The sequence below is a fragment of the Zalophus californianus genome, chromosome 16 (genome assembly GCF_009762305.2).
Source record: "Zalophus californianus isolate mZalCal1 chromosome 16, mZalCal1.pri.v2, whole genome shotgun sequence".
Classification (NCBI taxonomy): Eukaryota; Metazoa; Chordata; class Mammalia; order Carnivora; family Otariidae; genus Zalophus; species Zalophus californianus.
Window position 1 is genome coordinate 40065711 of NC_045610.1, and position 16478 is coordinate 40082188.

Genomic DNA, 16478 nt, shown 5'->3' on the forward strand with positions numbered 1-16478 from the left:
CACTGCCTGACTGCCCGCACCTGCTCCCCTACTTCCAGATGTAGTTCAAGGGTTACCTCCTTCCACGATTGTTTACTGAATTTTCCCGCACGAGTTGGGTGCCCCTTCTATGAAGAAACCACCTTTTCTGGATCCTAAGACCCTCCGGAGGGGCAGACAGCTTAGTATTCCCATCGCACTGTGGAAACTGGGAGCCCCTCAACTGGGCCCAGCCGCCTCCCTGGACCTGACTCCACCCCTGTTCTTACACTCATCACTCTGCATTTGTCACACTCCTCTGGGACCGCAGGCATCTTGAAAGCTGGGATTATGTCTTCCATCTCTGAAACACCAGAGTCTGGCTTCTTCTTCTTTTTTTTTTTTTAAGATTTTATTTATTTATTTGAGAGAGAGAGCACAAGCACAAGCGGGGTGAAGGGCAGAGGGAGAAGCAGACTCCCCACTGAGCAGGGAGCCCAATGAGGGACTCGATCCCAGGACCCTGGAATCATGACCTGAGCCGAAGGCAGACACTCCAACTGACTAAACCACCCAGGCACCCCAGAGTCTGGCTTCTTATAGGCATTTCATAAATGTGTGTTAACTCAGTAATGAACTTTTTAGAGTTAGGATTTTAACTCTGCTCCTCTGAAGTCATCACCTCCTGCCCCTTTGGGAAGTGTGAGTTGTAAAATCAGATAGTAAGAAAATGCCTCTCCAAGGGATGAACAAACCAGCCATAAAGGCAACCTCATTCCTAATTACAAATAAAATTACCTAAAGCACACCAGCTCTGCTTGTCCACCCTGACAACAAAACCTTGCAAAAGTCCTCTGGAATTTCTTCATCTCACTCCACAGTGAGATGAATTTTTCCAAGATGGAAAAATTTAATCAAGTCTAAAGGAAGACTTGAGTGTTCTATGGCCACTTACATCTCTGAACATGCGAAAGAGACAAAAGGGAAACAAGGCAAAAAGAGAGCAAATGAGGGATGCATAGAGACTTATTTGGATGTGTGGTGGCAAGCAGTGCTCTGATGGACGTGGATGGTGCCTGATCTTTTATTTTGACTCAAAGTTTGGGTCAACTCTGGATTGTGTTCGCATGGACCCAGCCTCACAAATGACAACATCCATATGTAGGTTGTGTAAAGGGCCAGTCTGTGCGCCATCTCCTGAAACTCCCTCTCAGTGATTGGCAATGGGGATGATCACCTTCCTGCGCTTTGCAGGCATGTCTGAAGTGGCAGTGACCTATTAGCCCCGTGAATTTGGCCCATGTGTCATTTTACATCAGTGTGTGGGGGTTTGGGTTTATGGGAGTTAACCTGGAGCAAAATACTTCTTGTATTATATATAGCAGGACCAGGTAAGGAAGAATTGGTGGTACCATCTGAGAAGACGGGAGAGAAGTCACCTCTTCTAGAACTATTATGCAAAGGTTTTCCTTGTAGCTCCCAATCTGTAGAGCTCCATTGGATTTTAAAAGAAATGGTGGATTTCTGTTTGTTTGTTGGTTGTTTGGTTGGTAAAAAATGATACATGCTTGTTATAAAAAATAATCAAGCAATACATGAAGTATAAGAAAAGAGATTCTACCACACAGACAACCATTGGTAAATTAATGAACATTATTTCAGATACTCTCTATCTGTGTATATTGGTAGACATAGGGATGACTAGAATAATTTTAGAAAAATGAACTCATACAGTTTATTCTATTTTAGAAGAATTAAATTTTAAAAATTTAGTTGATGAGTAAGCTGAAATGAATTCACTTTAGTTAACATGTTTTCTATAGGACTTTTAGACTTTCATCACATTCTTTTTACATTTTTTTAAAAAAGATTTTATTTATTTATTTGACAGAGAGGATAGAGATAGTGAGAAAGAGAGCATAAGCAGGGGGAGCTGCAGGCAGAGGGAGAGGGAGAAGCAGGCTCCCTGCTGAGCAAGAAGCCCAATGTGGGGCTCGATTCCAGGACCCCGGGATCATGACCTAAGCCAAAGGCAGCCGCTTAACTGACTGACCCACCCAGGTGCCTCCCTTTTTACAATTTTTAATGAGAATAAAATGGCCTGTGTATTTGTGGAATCACAGAGCTGGAAAGAAGGGCAAGAACAGGTCATTTGTTGCAGCTGTCTGCTTCTAGGTAGGTCCATCACAAATTGCTGAGCTTATTTTTAAACTAATTTTTAAAGAACCCAAGGGATAAAGGCTCGATCGCCTTCTTAATAGATGCCCAACATTTATTCATCTTTTTGGTCAATGAGCATTTCACCTACAATCCAGTTTCATGATTTTTTAATTTTTTTTGTATTTCTATGGAGTTCAAACCGTTTCTAAATTATTATTCTTTGCATGACTTTACATGCAAAAGATTTGTGATTTTTGCATTTGGTTCATCTTTCTGATAAATTGAGATGTAGTCGCTAAAGGGGATGGATATTTTGCAGGAGAGCTTGGGCAGTGAGTGAGTGAAGGGGGTTGCATGTGGGCATATCGGGGATCAGAAGGGAGCCCGGGCAGCCATAGGCTGTCATTTACTGGGAACACAGTGTGTGTAGGCCTTTTAAAGACAATCATTCCATCACTGAGACATTCCCTAGGCACCCTTTTCTTTAGAGTGAGAGAAGTACAGCCAGAACAATCCCCAAATAGATTTTAGACTCTGCATGGCATTTCAGAACAGATGAGTAGTAGATCTTTAGGCAAAATTGCTCTGTCATTATCCTGTGATTTGGAGGGCTACACAATAAGATTAGACATCTATAGAAATAAAACAGTCCCTGCTGTGGAGCCGGGCTGGACATTCTATAAGTACCCAAGTTTATCAAACTGTGGCCAAATAAAAATAAGATTTTTTCATATTTTGATTTTTCCAGGAAAAAGGGGCCAACAGGTAGAAGATTTAAGTGAAGAAGTATTCAGTATAGTATTCCAGACTAGGAGGGGAAGGCAAGCCAACTTAAGGTGCTTCCAAATAAGATGTGTATATATTGACTGACGTTAAGGAAAAATAATAAAAATACACATAGGCAAAAAAAAATGTCAAGATCATAGAAGGAAGTTTTCTCAAATGGTAGGTGATGAGACAACTGTGTTGGAAACTCTTCTTGATCTGATTTTGAAAAGCAGGAAAGAATTAGATGAGGATGCAGAGGTAGACGGAGCCTCATAAGTGACCACAAACAAAGAGCATGTGTGGCCTTTTGGGCAGAGTTAGGAAATTTGAAGAGAAGAGATCAGAATAAAGAAAGAGAAAGCAGATTTCAATTCAATAAAATCTGGCCATAAGTATTTATTAGGATCTTACTCTGTATTAGCATATTCCTGGGCAACTTGGATATATATGAATGTAAGAAGTGAAAGACACGTTTGGCACATTTACTGCACGTCAAGCAACTGCCTGGTTACCCCAGCACTTAATAGTAAGGAAGCTGAAAGGCCCAGGCTCTGGACTGCTCACCTTTAAGTCCTCAATACTATTTTCAGTTTATAGAAGGCTGTGGTAGGCCCTCCGAAAATGTTTATTAACCTTGGTCTTGGGAAGTTCCACTACTGCTCTATGGATTGCATCGAATAGACTACGTGAGATACAGATGAGAAGAAAAAGGAAGATGATGGTGGCTGGATCTGGTTAAAAAACAAGCTCTCTAATGGAGTGGATACTTGAGGGACTCTTGTGATTGAGAGGGCACAAGAGGTCCCAGATAATGGAGTCAGGAAGAATGGCTGGAAAGGAAAAACAAATCCTGTGCAAGTTCCCAAATTCTAGATTCTGCTGATTGCATCCCCATGGTGTTTTTGTTTTTTTTTTTTTAAAACATGTTCCCCTGACCCCTGTATTTCTTGTAAGGTAGCAGTTTGGTCTATAGGCTTTATTAGATTCCTGTCTGACATTTTTTTTTTTACCATTTTACTCATTTTTATTTTTTTGTTATGTTATGTTAATCCCCATACATTACCTCATTAGTTTTTTTAAAATAATTTTTTATTGTTATGTTAATCACCATACATTACATCATTAGTTTTTGATGTAGTGTTCCATGATTCATTGTTTGTGCATAACACCCAGTGCTCCATGCAGAATGTGCCCTCTTTAATACCCATCACCAGGCTAACCCATCCCCCCACCCCCTCCCCTCTAGAACCCTCAGTTTGTTTTTCAGAGTCCATTGTCTCTAATGGTTCGTCTCCCCCTCTGACTTACTCCCCTTCATTCTTCCCCTCCTGCTATCTTCTTCTTCTTCTTCTTTTTTTTTTAAACATATAATGTATTATTTGCTTCAGAGGTACAGATCTGTGATTCAACAGTCTTGCACAATTCACAGTGCTCACCATAGCACATACCCTCCCCTGTGTCTATCACCCAGCCACCCCCTCCCTCCCACCCCCCACCACTCTAGCTACCCTCTGTTCGTTTCCTGAGATTAAGAATTCCTCATATCAGTGAGGTCATATCATACATGTCTTTCTCTGATTGACTTATTTCACTCAGCATAATACCCTCCAGTTCCATCCACGTCATTGCAAATGGCAAGATCTCATTCCTTTTGATGGCTGCATAATATTCCATTATATATATATACCACATCTTCTTTATCCATTCATCTGTAGATAGACATCTTGGCTCTTTCCACAGTTTGGCTGTGGTGGACATTGCTGCTATAAACATCGGGGTGCACATACCCCTTCGGATCCCTACATTTGTATCTTTGGGGTAAATACCCCATAGTGCAATTGCTGGGTCATATGGTAGCTCTATTTTCAACTGTTTGAGGAACCTCCATACTGTTTTCCAGAGTGGTTGCACCAGCTTGCATTCCCACTAACAGTGTAGGAGGGTTCCCCTTTCTCCACATTCCCACCAACATCTGTCGTTTCCTGACTTGTTAATTTTAGCCATTCTGACGGGTGTGAGTGATACCTCATTGAGGTTTTGATTTGGATTTTCCTGATGCCGAGTGATGATGAGCACTTTTTCATGTGTCTGTTGGCCATTTGGATGTCTTCTTTGGAAAAATGTCTGTTCATGTCTTCTGCCCATTTCTTGATTGGATTATTTGTTCTTTGGGTGTTGAGTTTGATAAGTTCTTTATAGATTTTGGATACTAGCCCTTTATCTGATATGTCATTTGCAAATATCTTCTCCCATTCTGTCAGTTGTCTTTTGGTTTTGTGGACTGTTTCTTTTGCTGTGCAAAAGCTTTTTATCTTTTTTTTTTGCTGCAGGGTCCACCCTCAGACCTAGTGCATCTGAGGGTTTTTTTTATTGTTATGTTAATCACCATATATTACATCATTAGTTTTTGGTGCAGTGTTCCATGATTCATTGTTTGTTCATAACACCCAGTGCTCCATGCAGAACGTGCCCTCCTCAATACCCATCACCAGGCTAACCCATCCCCCTACCCCCCTCCCCTCTAGAACCCTCAGTTTGTTTTTCAGAGTCCATCATCTCTCATGGTTCGTCTCCCCCTCTGACATACTCCCCTTTTCTTCCTCTCCTGTTATCTTCTTCTTTTTCTTTTTTCTTAAAATATGTTGCGTTATTTGTTTCAGAAGTACAGATCTGTGATTCAACAGTCTTGCACAATTCACAGCGCTCACCGTAGCACATACCCTCCTCAATGTCTATCACCCAGCCACCCCATCCCTCCCACCCCCAACCACTCCAGTAACACTCAGTTTGTTTCCTGAGATTAAGAATTCCTCATATCAGTGAGGTCATGTGATACATGTCTTTCTCTGATTGACTTATTTCACTCAGCATAACACCCTCCAGTTCCATCCACGTTGTTGCAAATGGCAAGATCTCATTCCTTTTGATGGCTGCACAATATTCCATTGTGTATATATACCACAGCTTCTTTATCCATTCATCTGTCGATGGACATCTTGGCTCTTTCCACAGTTTGGCTATTGTGGACATTGCTGCTATAAACATTGGGGTACACGTACCCCTTCGGGTCCCTACATTTGTATCTTTGGGGTAAATACCCAGTAGTGCAATTGCTGGATCGAACGGTAGCTCTAATTTCAACTGTTTGAGGAACCTCCATACTGTTTTCCAGAGCGGTTGCACCAGCTTGCATTCCCACCAACAGTGTAGAAGGGTTCCCCTTTCTCCACATCCCCGCCAACATCTGTCGTTCCCTGACTTGTTCATTTTAGCCATTCTGACTGGTGTGAGGTGGTATCTCATTGAGGTTTTGATTTGGATTTCCCTGATGCCGAGCGATGTTGAGCACTTTTTCATGTGCCTGTTGGCCATTTGGATGTCTTCTTTGGAGAAATGTCTGTTCATGTCTTCTGCCCATTTCTTGATTGGATTATTTGTTCTTTGGGTGTTGAGTTTGATAAGTTTCTTTATAGATTTTGGATACTAGCCCTTTATCTGATATGTCATTTGCAAATATCTTCTCCCATTCTGTCAGTTGTCTTTTGGTTTTGTGGACTGTTTCTTTTGCTGTGCAAAAGCTTTTGATCTTGATGAAATCCCAATAGTTCATGTTTGCCCTTGCTTCCCTTGCCTTTGGCGATGTTTCTAGGAAGAAGTTGCTGCAGCTGAGGTCGAAGAGGTTGCTCCCTGTGTTCTCCTTTAGGATTTTGATGGACTCCTGTCTCACGTTTAGGTCTTTCAACCATTTGGAGTCTATTTTTGTGTGTGGTGTAAGGAAATGGTCCAGTTTCATTCTTCTGCATGTGGCTGTCCAATTTTCCCAGCACCATTTGTTGAAGAGACTGTCTTTTTTCCATTGGACATTCTTTCCTGCTTTGTCAAAGATAAGTTGACCGTAGAGTTGAGGGTCCATTTCTGGGCTCTCGATTCTGTTCCATTGATCTATGTGTCTGTTTTTGTGCCAGTACCATCCTGTCTTGATGATGACAGCATTGTAATAGAGCTGGAAGTCCGGAATTGTGATGCCGCCAGCTTTGCTTTTCTTTTTCAACATTCCTCTGGCTATCCGGGGTCTCTTCTGGTTCCATACAAATTTTAGGATTATTTGTTCCATTTCTTTGAAAAAAGTGGATAGTATTTTGATGGGGATTGCATTGAATGTGTAGATTGCTCTAGGTAGCATTGACATCTTCACAATGTTGGTTCTCCCAATCCATGAGCATGGAACATTTTTCCCATTTTTGTGTCTTCTTCAATTTCTTTCATGAGTATTTTATAGTTTTCTGAGTACAGATCCTTTGCCTCTTTGGTTAAATTTATTCCTAGGTATCTTATGGTTTTGGGTGCAATTGTCAATGGGATCGACTCCTTGATTTGTCTCTCTTCTGTCTTGTTGTTGGTGTATAGGAATGCCACTGATTTCTGTGCATTGATTTTATATCCTGCCACTTTACTGAATTCCTGTATGAGTTCTAGCAGTTTTGGGGTGGAGTCTTTTGGGTTTTCCACATAAAGTATCATATCATCTGCAAAGAGTGAGAGTTTGACTTCCTCTTTGCCGATTTGGATGCCTTTGATTTCTTTTTGTTGTCTGATTGCTGTGGCTAGGACTTCTAATACTATGTTGAATAGCAGTGATTATAGTGGACATCCCTGCTGCATTCCTGACCTTAGGGGGAAAGCTCTCAGCTTTTCCCCATTGAGAATGATATTCGCTGTAGGTTTTTCATAGATGACTTTTATGATATTGAGGTATGTACACTCTATCCCTATACTCTGAAGAGTTTTGATCAAGAAAGGATGCTGTACTTTTCAAATGCTTTTCTGCATCTATTCAGAGGATCATATGGTTCTTGTTCTTTCTTTTATTAATGTATCGTATCACGTTGATTGATTCGCGGATGTTGAACCAACCTTGCAGCCCAGGGATAAATCCCAGTTGGTCCTGGTGAATAATCCTTTTAATGTACTGTTGGATCCTATTGGCTAGTATTTTGGTGAGAAGTTTTGCATCCGTATTCATCAAGGATATTGGTCTGTAATTCTCCTTTTTGATGGCGTCTTTGTCTGGTTTTGGGATCAAGGTAATGCTGGCCTCATAAAATGAGTTTGGAAGTTTTCCTTCCATTTCTGTTTTTTGGAATAGTTTCAGGAGAATAGGTATTAATTCTTTTTGAAATGTTTGGTAGAATTCCCCTGCGAAGCCATCTGGTCCTGGGCTTTTGTTTGTTGGGAGATTTTTGATGACTGCTTCAATTTCCTTAGTGGTTATAGGTCTGTTCAGGTTTTCTATTTCTTCCTGGTTCAATTTTGGTAGTTGATACATCTCTTGGAATGCATCCATTTCTTCCAGGTTATCTAATTTGCTGGCATAGTGTTGCTCATAATATGTTCTTATAATTGTTTGTATTTCTTTGGTGTTGGTTGTGATCTCTCCTCCTTCATTCATGATTTTGTTGATTTGGGTCATTTCTCTTTTCTTTTTGATAAGTCTGGCCAGGGGTTTATCAATCTTGTTAATTCTTTTGAAGAACCAGCTCCTAGTTTCGTTGATCTGTTCTACTGTTCTTTTGGTTTCTATTTCATTGATTTCTTCTCTGATCTTTATTATTTGTCTTCTCCTGCTGGGTTTAGGCTTTATTTGCTGTTCTCTCTCCAGCTCCTTTAGGTGTAGGGTTTCCTGTCTGACATTTTTGGCAAGAATGCTTCCTGGGGAGTGTTGTGTTCTTCTTGTTCATGCTGTAACACAATGCCGCATATCGGCCTTGCTTCACCATTGATGCTTAAACTCTTGTAGCTTCTGTATCCCAGGGGAAAATTTCCCAGGTGAAAAAACAAGACAGTGCCTCATTCTGAGCTGAGTTTTTCACTTGGAATTCATTGGGTAGACTTTAGGAAGTTAGTAAACATCTCTGAAAGTGTGTGCAAAATTGTCTCTGCATGTTCATATGTTCACTCTTCTGAGAGGAAGTTAAGCTTTCATTAACTTGTCAAAGTAGCATATAAATAGAAAAAGCTAGGATCCAATGGTGTAAAACTTAAACGGTTCATTCTCTCACTGGCCTTTAGTTACCAGTAAGATGTGTAGGATTTTCATGTTTTGTAGGAATGCAACATTGGACTTCAAAAATGAACCATATTTATCACCTGTCTCATACCCATCACTTTATAGACAGGAAAATAAAGAAGGAAAGTACTTTGAGCAAGGGCTCTTGGCCAGTTAATAGCAGAGCTAGGACTAACAGAAGGATTCCATGACATTGTTGCAGAGCTAGCCTCTCTACTTTATTACTATTTTTTTAAAATCATAAAGCTGTTGCTTCAGATTCACTCACATTTTTGCACTTGTGGGATGTCGATTCATGCATTTTGTTCATCTACAAATAGCCAGCTATGTTTAAAATGTTTCTGTTCCTTTTTTCTCCTGCCTTTAAACTATGCATCTTGTCTCTGGTTCCATTGCTACTTAAACTCCAAAGCCACACATAATTAGAGTTAAAATCCTCTAATTTAATTCACTTAATTATTTATTTTATTGGGAGTTTCCTTTAGAGGTGCCCTGGGCTAGACTGATGAGACACAGTTCCTGCCTTCAAGCATCCTTCAGTCTATGGATATGGAGGTTTCGTTTTGCTTTGTTTTTTGCAGTTAGTACTCTGTTAGTGACACAAACTGTTGTATGAGGGTCTGGGTCTGTGCTAGGGGTGCTTAGGAGCAGTTCCTGATCTTTACCCATTTAGACCTCGAATTCAGAGTTGTAAGATCTCAGAGAGACATGGCAGTTCACATTACCACCAACAGAGAAAGCCATGTTTTCCTGGTTGTTGGGATCTTTTCACCCAGTAATGATGAAGTCATCCTCATCTGAGTGACAGATTTGTCATTCAGTCCCTCATCGTGGAGCTTGGGGAGAATGGGTCGGCCTATCCCATGATACTGAGAGTTCAGTCTCATTTTTTTTTTTTTAATTTTTTATTGTTATGTTAATCACCATATATTACATCATTAGTTTTTGGTGCAGTGTTCCATGATTCATTGTTTGTTCATAACACCCAGTGCTCCATGCAGAACGTGCCCTCCTCAATACCCATCACCAGGCTAACCCATCCCCCTACCCCCCTCCCCTCTAGAACCCTCAGTTTGTTTTTCAGAGTCCATCATCTCTCATGGTTCGTCTCCCCCTCTGACATACTCCCCTTTTCTTCCTCTCCTGTTATCTTCTTCTTTTTCTTTTTTCTTAAAATATGTTGCATTATTTGTTTCAGAAGTACAGATCTGTGATTCAACAGTCTTGCACAATTCACAGCGCTCACCGTAGCACATACCCTCCCCAATATCTATCATCCAGCTACCCCATCCCTCCCACCCCCAACCACTCCAGTAACACTCAGTTTCTTTCCTGAGATTAAGAATTCCTCATATCAGTGAGGTCATGTGATACATGTCTTTCTCTGATTGACTTATTTCACTCAGCATAACACCCTCCAGTTCCATCCACGTCGTTGCAAATGGCAAGATCTCATTCCTTTTGATGGCTGCATAATATTCCATTGTGTATATATACCACATCTTCTTTATCCATTCATCTGTCGATGGGCATCTTGGCTCTTTCCACAGTTTGGCTATGGTGGACATTGCTGCTATAAACATTGGGGTACATGTACCCCTTCGGGTCCCTACATTTGTATCTTTGTGGTAAATACCCAGTAGTGCAATTGCTGGATCGAACGGTAGCTCTAATTTCAACTGTTTGAGGAACCTCCATACTGTTTTCCAGAGGGGTTGCACCAGCTTGCATTCCCACCAACAGTGTAGGAGGGTTCCCCTTTCTCCACATCCCCGCCAACATCTGTCGTTCCCTGACTTGTTAATTTTAGCCATTCTGACGGGTGTGAGGTGGTATCTCATTGAGGTTTTGATTTGGATTTCCCTGATGCCAAGCGATGTTGAGCACTTTTTCATGTGCCTGTTGGCCATTTGGATGTCTTCTTTGGAGAAATGTCTGTTCATGTCTTCTGCCCATTTCTTGATTGGATTATTTGTTCTTTGAGTGTTGAGTTTGATAAGTTCTTTATAGATTTTGGATACTAGCCCTTTATCTGATACGTCATTTGCAAATATTTTCTCCCATTCTGTCGGTTGTCTTTTGGTTTTGTGGACTGTTTCTTTTGCTGTGCAGAAGCTTTTTATCTTGATGAAATCCCAATAGTTCATTTTTGCCCTGGCTTCCCGTGCCTTTGGCGATGTTTCTAGGAAGAAGTTGCTGCGGCTAAGGTCGAAAAGGTTGCTACCTGTGTTCTCCTTTAGGATTTGGATGGACTCCTGTCTCACGTTTAAGTCTTTCAACCATTTGGAGTCTATTTTTGTGTGTGGTGTAAGGAAATGGTCCAGTTTCATTCTTCTGCATGTGGCTGTCCAATTTTCCCAACACCATTTGTTGAAGAGACTGTCTTTTTGCCATTGGACATTCTTTCCTGCTTTGTCAAAAATAAGTTGACCATAGAGTTGAGGGTCCATTTCTGGGCTCTCAATTCTGTTCCATTGATCTATGTGTCTGTTTTTGTGCCAGTACCATACTGTCTTGATGATGACAGCTTTGTAATAGAGCTGGAAGTCCGGAATTGTGATGCCACCAGCTTTGCTTTTCTTTTTCAGTATTCCTCTGGCTATTCTGGGTCTCTTCTGGTTCCATACAAATTTTAGGATTATTTGTTCCATTTCTTTGAAAAAAGTGGATGGTATTTTGATGGGGATTGCATTGAATGTGTAGATTGCTCTAGGTAGCATTGACATCTTCACAATGTTGATTCTCCCAATCCATGAGCATGGAACGTTTTTCCATTTCTTTGTGTCTTCTTCAATTTCTTTCCTGAGTATTTTATAGTTTTCTGAGTACAGATCCTTTGCCTCTTTGGTTAGATTTATTCCTAGGTATCTAATGGTTTTGGGTGCAATTGTAAATGGGATAGACTCCTTGATTTGTCTCTCTTCTGTCTTGTTGTTGGTGTATAGGAATGCCACTGATTTCTGTGCATTGATTTTATATCCTGCTACTTTACTGAATTCCTGTATGAGTTCTAGCAGTTTTGGGGTGGAGTCTTTTGGGTTTTCCACATACAGTATCATATCATCTGCAAAGAGTGAGAGTTTGACTTCCTCTTTGCCGATTTGGATGCCTTTGATTTCTTTTTGTTGTCTGATTGCTGTGGCTAGGACTTCTAATACTATGTTGAATAGCAGTGGTGAGAGTGGACATCCCTGCCGCGTTCCTGACCTTAGGGGAAAAGCTCTCAGCCTTTCCCCATTGAGAATGATATTCGCTGTAGGTTTTTCGTAGATGGCTTTTATGATATTGAGGTATGTACCCTCTATCCCTATACTCTGAAGAGTTTTGATCAAGAAAGGATGTTGTACTTTGTCAAATGCTTTTTCTGCATCTATTGAGAGGATCATATGATTCTTGTTCTTTCTTTTGTTAATGTATTGTATCACGTTGATTGATTTGCGGATGTTGAACCAGCCTTGCAGCCCAGGAATAAATCCCACTTGGTCGTGGTGAATAATCCTTTTAATGTACTGTTGGATCCTATTGGCTAGTATTTTGGTGAGAATTTTTGCATCCATGTTCATCAAGGATATTGGTCTGTAATTCTCTTTTTTGATGGGGTCTTTGTCTGGTTTTGGGATCAAGGTAATGCTGGCCTCATAAAATGAGTTTGGAAGTTTCCCTTCCATTTCTATTTTTTGGAACAGTTTCAGGAGAATAGGTATTAATTCTTCTTGAAATGTCTGATAGAATTCCCCTGGGAAGCCATCTGGCCCTGGGCTTTTGTTTCTTGGGAGATTTTTGATGACTGTTTCAATTTCCGTAGTGGTTATAGGTCTGTTCAGGTTTTCTATTTCTTCCTGGTTCAATTTTGGTAGTTGATACATCTCTAGGAATGCACCCATTTCTTCCAGGTTATCTAATTTGCTGGCATAGAGTTGCTCATAATATGTTCTTATAATTGTTTGTATTTCTTTGGTGTTGCTTGTGATCTCTCCTCTTTCATTCATGATTTTGTTGATTTGGGTCATTTCTCTTTTCTTTTTGATCAGTCTGGCCAGGGGTTTATCAATCTTGTTAATTCTTTCAAAGAACCAGCTCCTAGTTTCGTTGATCTGTTCTACTGTTCTTTTGGTTTCTAGTTCATTGATTTCTGCTCTGATCTTTATGATTTCTCTTCTCCTGCTGGGTTTAGGCTTTCTTTGCTGTTCTTTCTCCAGCTCCTTTAGATGTAGGGTTAGGTTGTGTATTTGAGACCTTTCTTGTTTCTTGAGAAAGGCTTGTATTGCTATATACTTTCCTCTCAGGACTGCCTTTGCTGTATCCCAAAGATTTTGAACAGTTGTGTTTTCATTTTCATTGGTTTCCATGAATTTTTTTAATTCTTCTTTAATTTCTTGGTTGACCCATTCATTCTTTAGTAGGATGCTCTTTAGCCTCCATGTATTTGAGTTCTTTCCGACTTTCCTCTTGTGGTTGAGTTCTAGTTTCAAAGCATTGTGGTCTGAAAATATGCAGGGAATGATCCCAATCTTTTGGTACCGATTGAGACCTGATTTGTGACCTAGGATGTGATCAATTCTGGAGAATGTTCCATGGGCACTAGAGAAGAATGTGTATTCCGTTGCTTTGGGATGGAATGTTCTGAATATGTCTGTGAAGTCCATTTGGTCCAGTGTGTCATTTAATATCTTTATTTCCTTGTTGATCTTTTGCTTAGATGATCTGTCCATTTCAGTCAGGGGGGTGTTAAAATCCCCCACTATTATTGTATTGTTGTCAATGTGTTTCTTTGCTTTTGTTATTAATTGGCTTATATAATTGGCTGCTCCCATGTTCGGGGCATAGATATTTACAATTGTTAGATCTTCTTGTTGGATAGACCCTTTAAGTAGGATATAGTGTCCTTCCTCATCTCTTATTACAGTCTTTGTTTTAAAATCTAGTTTGTCTGATATAAGGATTGCCACCCCAGCTTTCTTTTGGTGTCCATTAGCATGGTAAATGGTTTTCCACCCCCTCACTTTCAATCTGGGGGTGTCTTTGGGTGTAAAATGAGTCTCTTGCAGACAGCATATTGATGGGTCTTGTTTTTTAATCCAATCTGATAGCCTGTGTCTTTTGATTGGGGCATTTAGCCCATTTACATTCAGGGTAACTATTGAAAGGTATGAATTTACTGCCATTGTATTACCTGTAAGGTGACTGTTAACTGTCTGTTGTCTGTGTTCGTTTCTGCTCTTTGCTGCTTTTAGGTTCTCTCTTTGCTTAGAGGACCCCTCTCAATATTTCTTGGAGGGCTGGTTTCGTGTTTGCAAATTCTTTTAGTTTTTGTTTGTTCTGGAAGCTTTTGATCTCTCCTTCTATTTTCAATGATAGCCTAGCTGGATATAGTATTCTTGGCTGCATATTTTTCTCGTTTAGTGCTCTGAAGATATCTTGCCAGTCCTTTCTGGCCTGCCAGGTCTCTGTGGATAGGTCTGTTGCCAATCTAATGTTTCTACCATTGTAGGTTACATATCTCTTCTCCCGAGCTGCTTTCAGGATTTTCTCTTTGTCTCTGAGACTCGTAAGTTTTACTATTAGATGTCGGGGTGTTGACCTATTTTTATTGATTTTGAGAGGGGTTCTCTGTGCCTCCTGGATTTTAATGCCTGTTTCCTTCCTCACATTAGGGAAGTTCTCTGCTATAATTTGCTCCAATATACCTTCTGCCCCTCTCTCTCTCTCTTCTTCTTCTGGGATCCCAATTATTCTAATGTTGTTTCGTCTTATCGTATCACTTATCTCTCGAATTCTGCCCTCGTGATCCTGTAGTTGTTTCTCTCTCTTTTTCTCAGCCTCTTTATTTTCTATCATTTGGTCTTCTATATCGCTGATTCTCTCTTCTGCCTCATTTATCCTAGCATTTAGTGCCCCCATTTTTGATTGCACCTCATCAATAGCCTTTTTGATTTCGATTTGGTTAGATTTTAGTTCTTTTATTTCTCCAGAAAGGGTTTCTCTAATAACTTCCACGCTTTTTTCAAGCCCAGCTAGTATCTTTAAAGTCATGATTCTGAACTCTAGGTCCGACATCGTACTAATGTCCGTATTGAGTAGGTCCCTGGCTGACGGTACTACCTCTTGTTCTTTTTGCTGAGGTGATTTCTTTCGTCTTGTCATTTTGTCCAGAGGAGAATAGATGAATGAGAGAACAAAAGGCTAACAGGTTTACTACGTCCCCAGCAAATATACTGTATACAAATCAGAAAAGACCTGAAACCAGGGGAAAAGAAAGGGAAAGAAAGAAAAAAGAAAGAGAAAAAGAAAAGAAAAAGAAAAAAAAGATAAAAACAAAAACAAAACAATTCAAAAAAGGCAGAATATGATCAAATATGATCAGGCTAGTGCATAGATCAGTGCCACACACTAGATTTTGGGCGTATTTTGGTCTGCTAGAAAAAAGTGCCTCCTAAAATTTTAAAGGAAGAAAGACATATATGTACAAAATAAGGGTTGATACAATGAAGGGATGGAAGATGACTGTAAAGATGAAAATTATAAAAGATTTTATAAAAGGACTTGGTAAGATAAGTTGTTTGAAAAAAGAAAGAAGATTTAAGGAAAAAAAAAAAAAAAAAGGAAAAAGGGAGAGAATGTGATCAGGCAGGAGACTAGAACAAAGCCATACACTAGTGATTTAGGGTATATTTTGATCTGTTAGAAGAAACTGTACCTCAAAATTTTAAAGAGAGAACAACTTATATATATATGCCAAAAACAAGGATAACTACTATGAAGGGATAAAATATGACTCTAAAAATGAGAAAAAAAAAAATGCTTTTTTTTTTAAAAAAAAGGGATTTATAAGATGTTGGTTGAAAAAGGGAAAAAGAAAAATAAAAAAAAGTCAACAAAAATTAACTTTGATGAAATAATGAATCATGGTAAAAAAAAAAAAAAAAAAAAAAAAAAGAAGCCATGAATCTATGTGCAGTATTCCCCTAGCGCTGGAGTTCTCCTATTCTCCTTGATCGATCAACTTGGTCTTGGCTTGCTGGCTGTTTGTGTTGATCTTCTGGGGGAGGGGCCTGTTGCTGTGGTTTCCAAATGTCTTTGCCGGAGGCGGAATTGCCCCGCCCTTGTCGGTCCGGGCTAAGGAAGCTGCTCCAGTTTGCTCTCAGGAGCTTTTGTTCCCTGCAAGCTCTCGGCACAGCTCTGGAGGACCAGGGCGAAAATGGCGGCCTCCCAGTCTCCGCCCGGAGGAGCCGAGAACTCAGGGCCCCACTCCTCAGTGCGCCCCCAGAGAAAAGCAGTCACTCCCGTGTCCCCGGTCTCCGGCCGCTCTCCATGCTCACCCGGCCCGCGATCGAGCGTTGCTATCTCTGGCACCCGACCCCGCTCGGAGTCTCCAAACCCAGCAGATCCCTGCAGTGCGCTCCCGCACCGCTCCTCCCCGGGAAGGAAGGGGAGTCTCCCCGGATCTGCTGCTTGTTGGGTCCTTGCTGGGGGAGCCGTGCCCCGACTGGGCCGCAGATCACAGTTTATGGCAACCCCGAGCTGA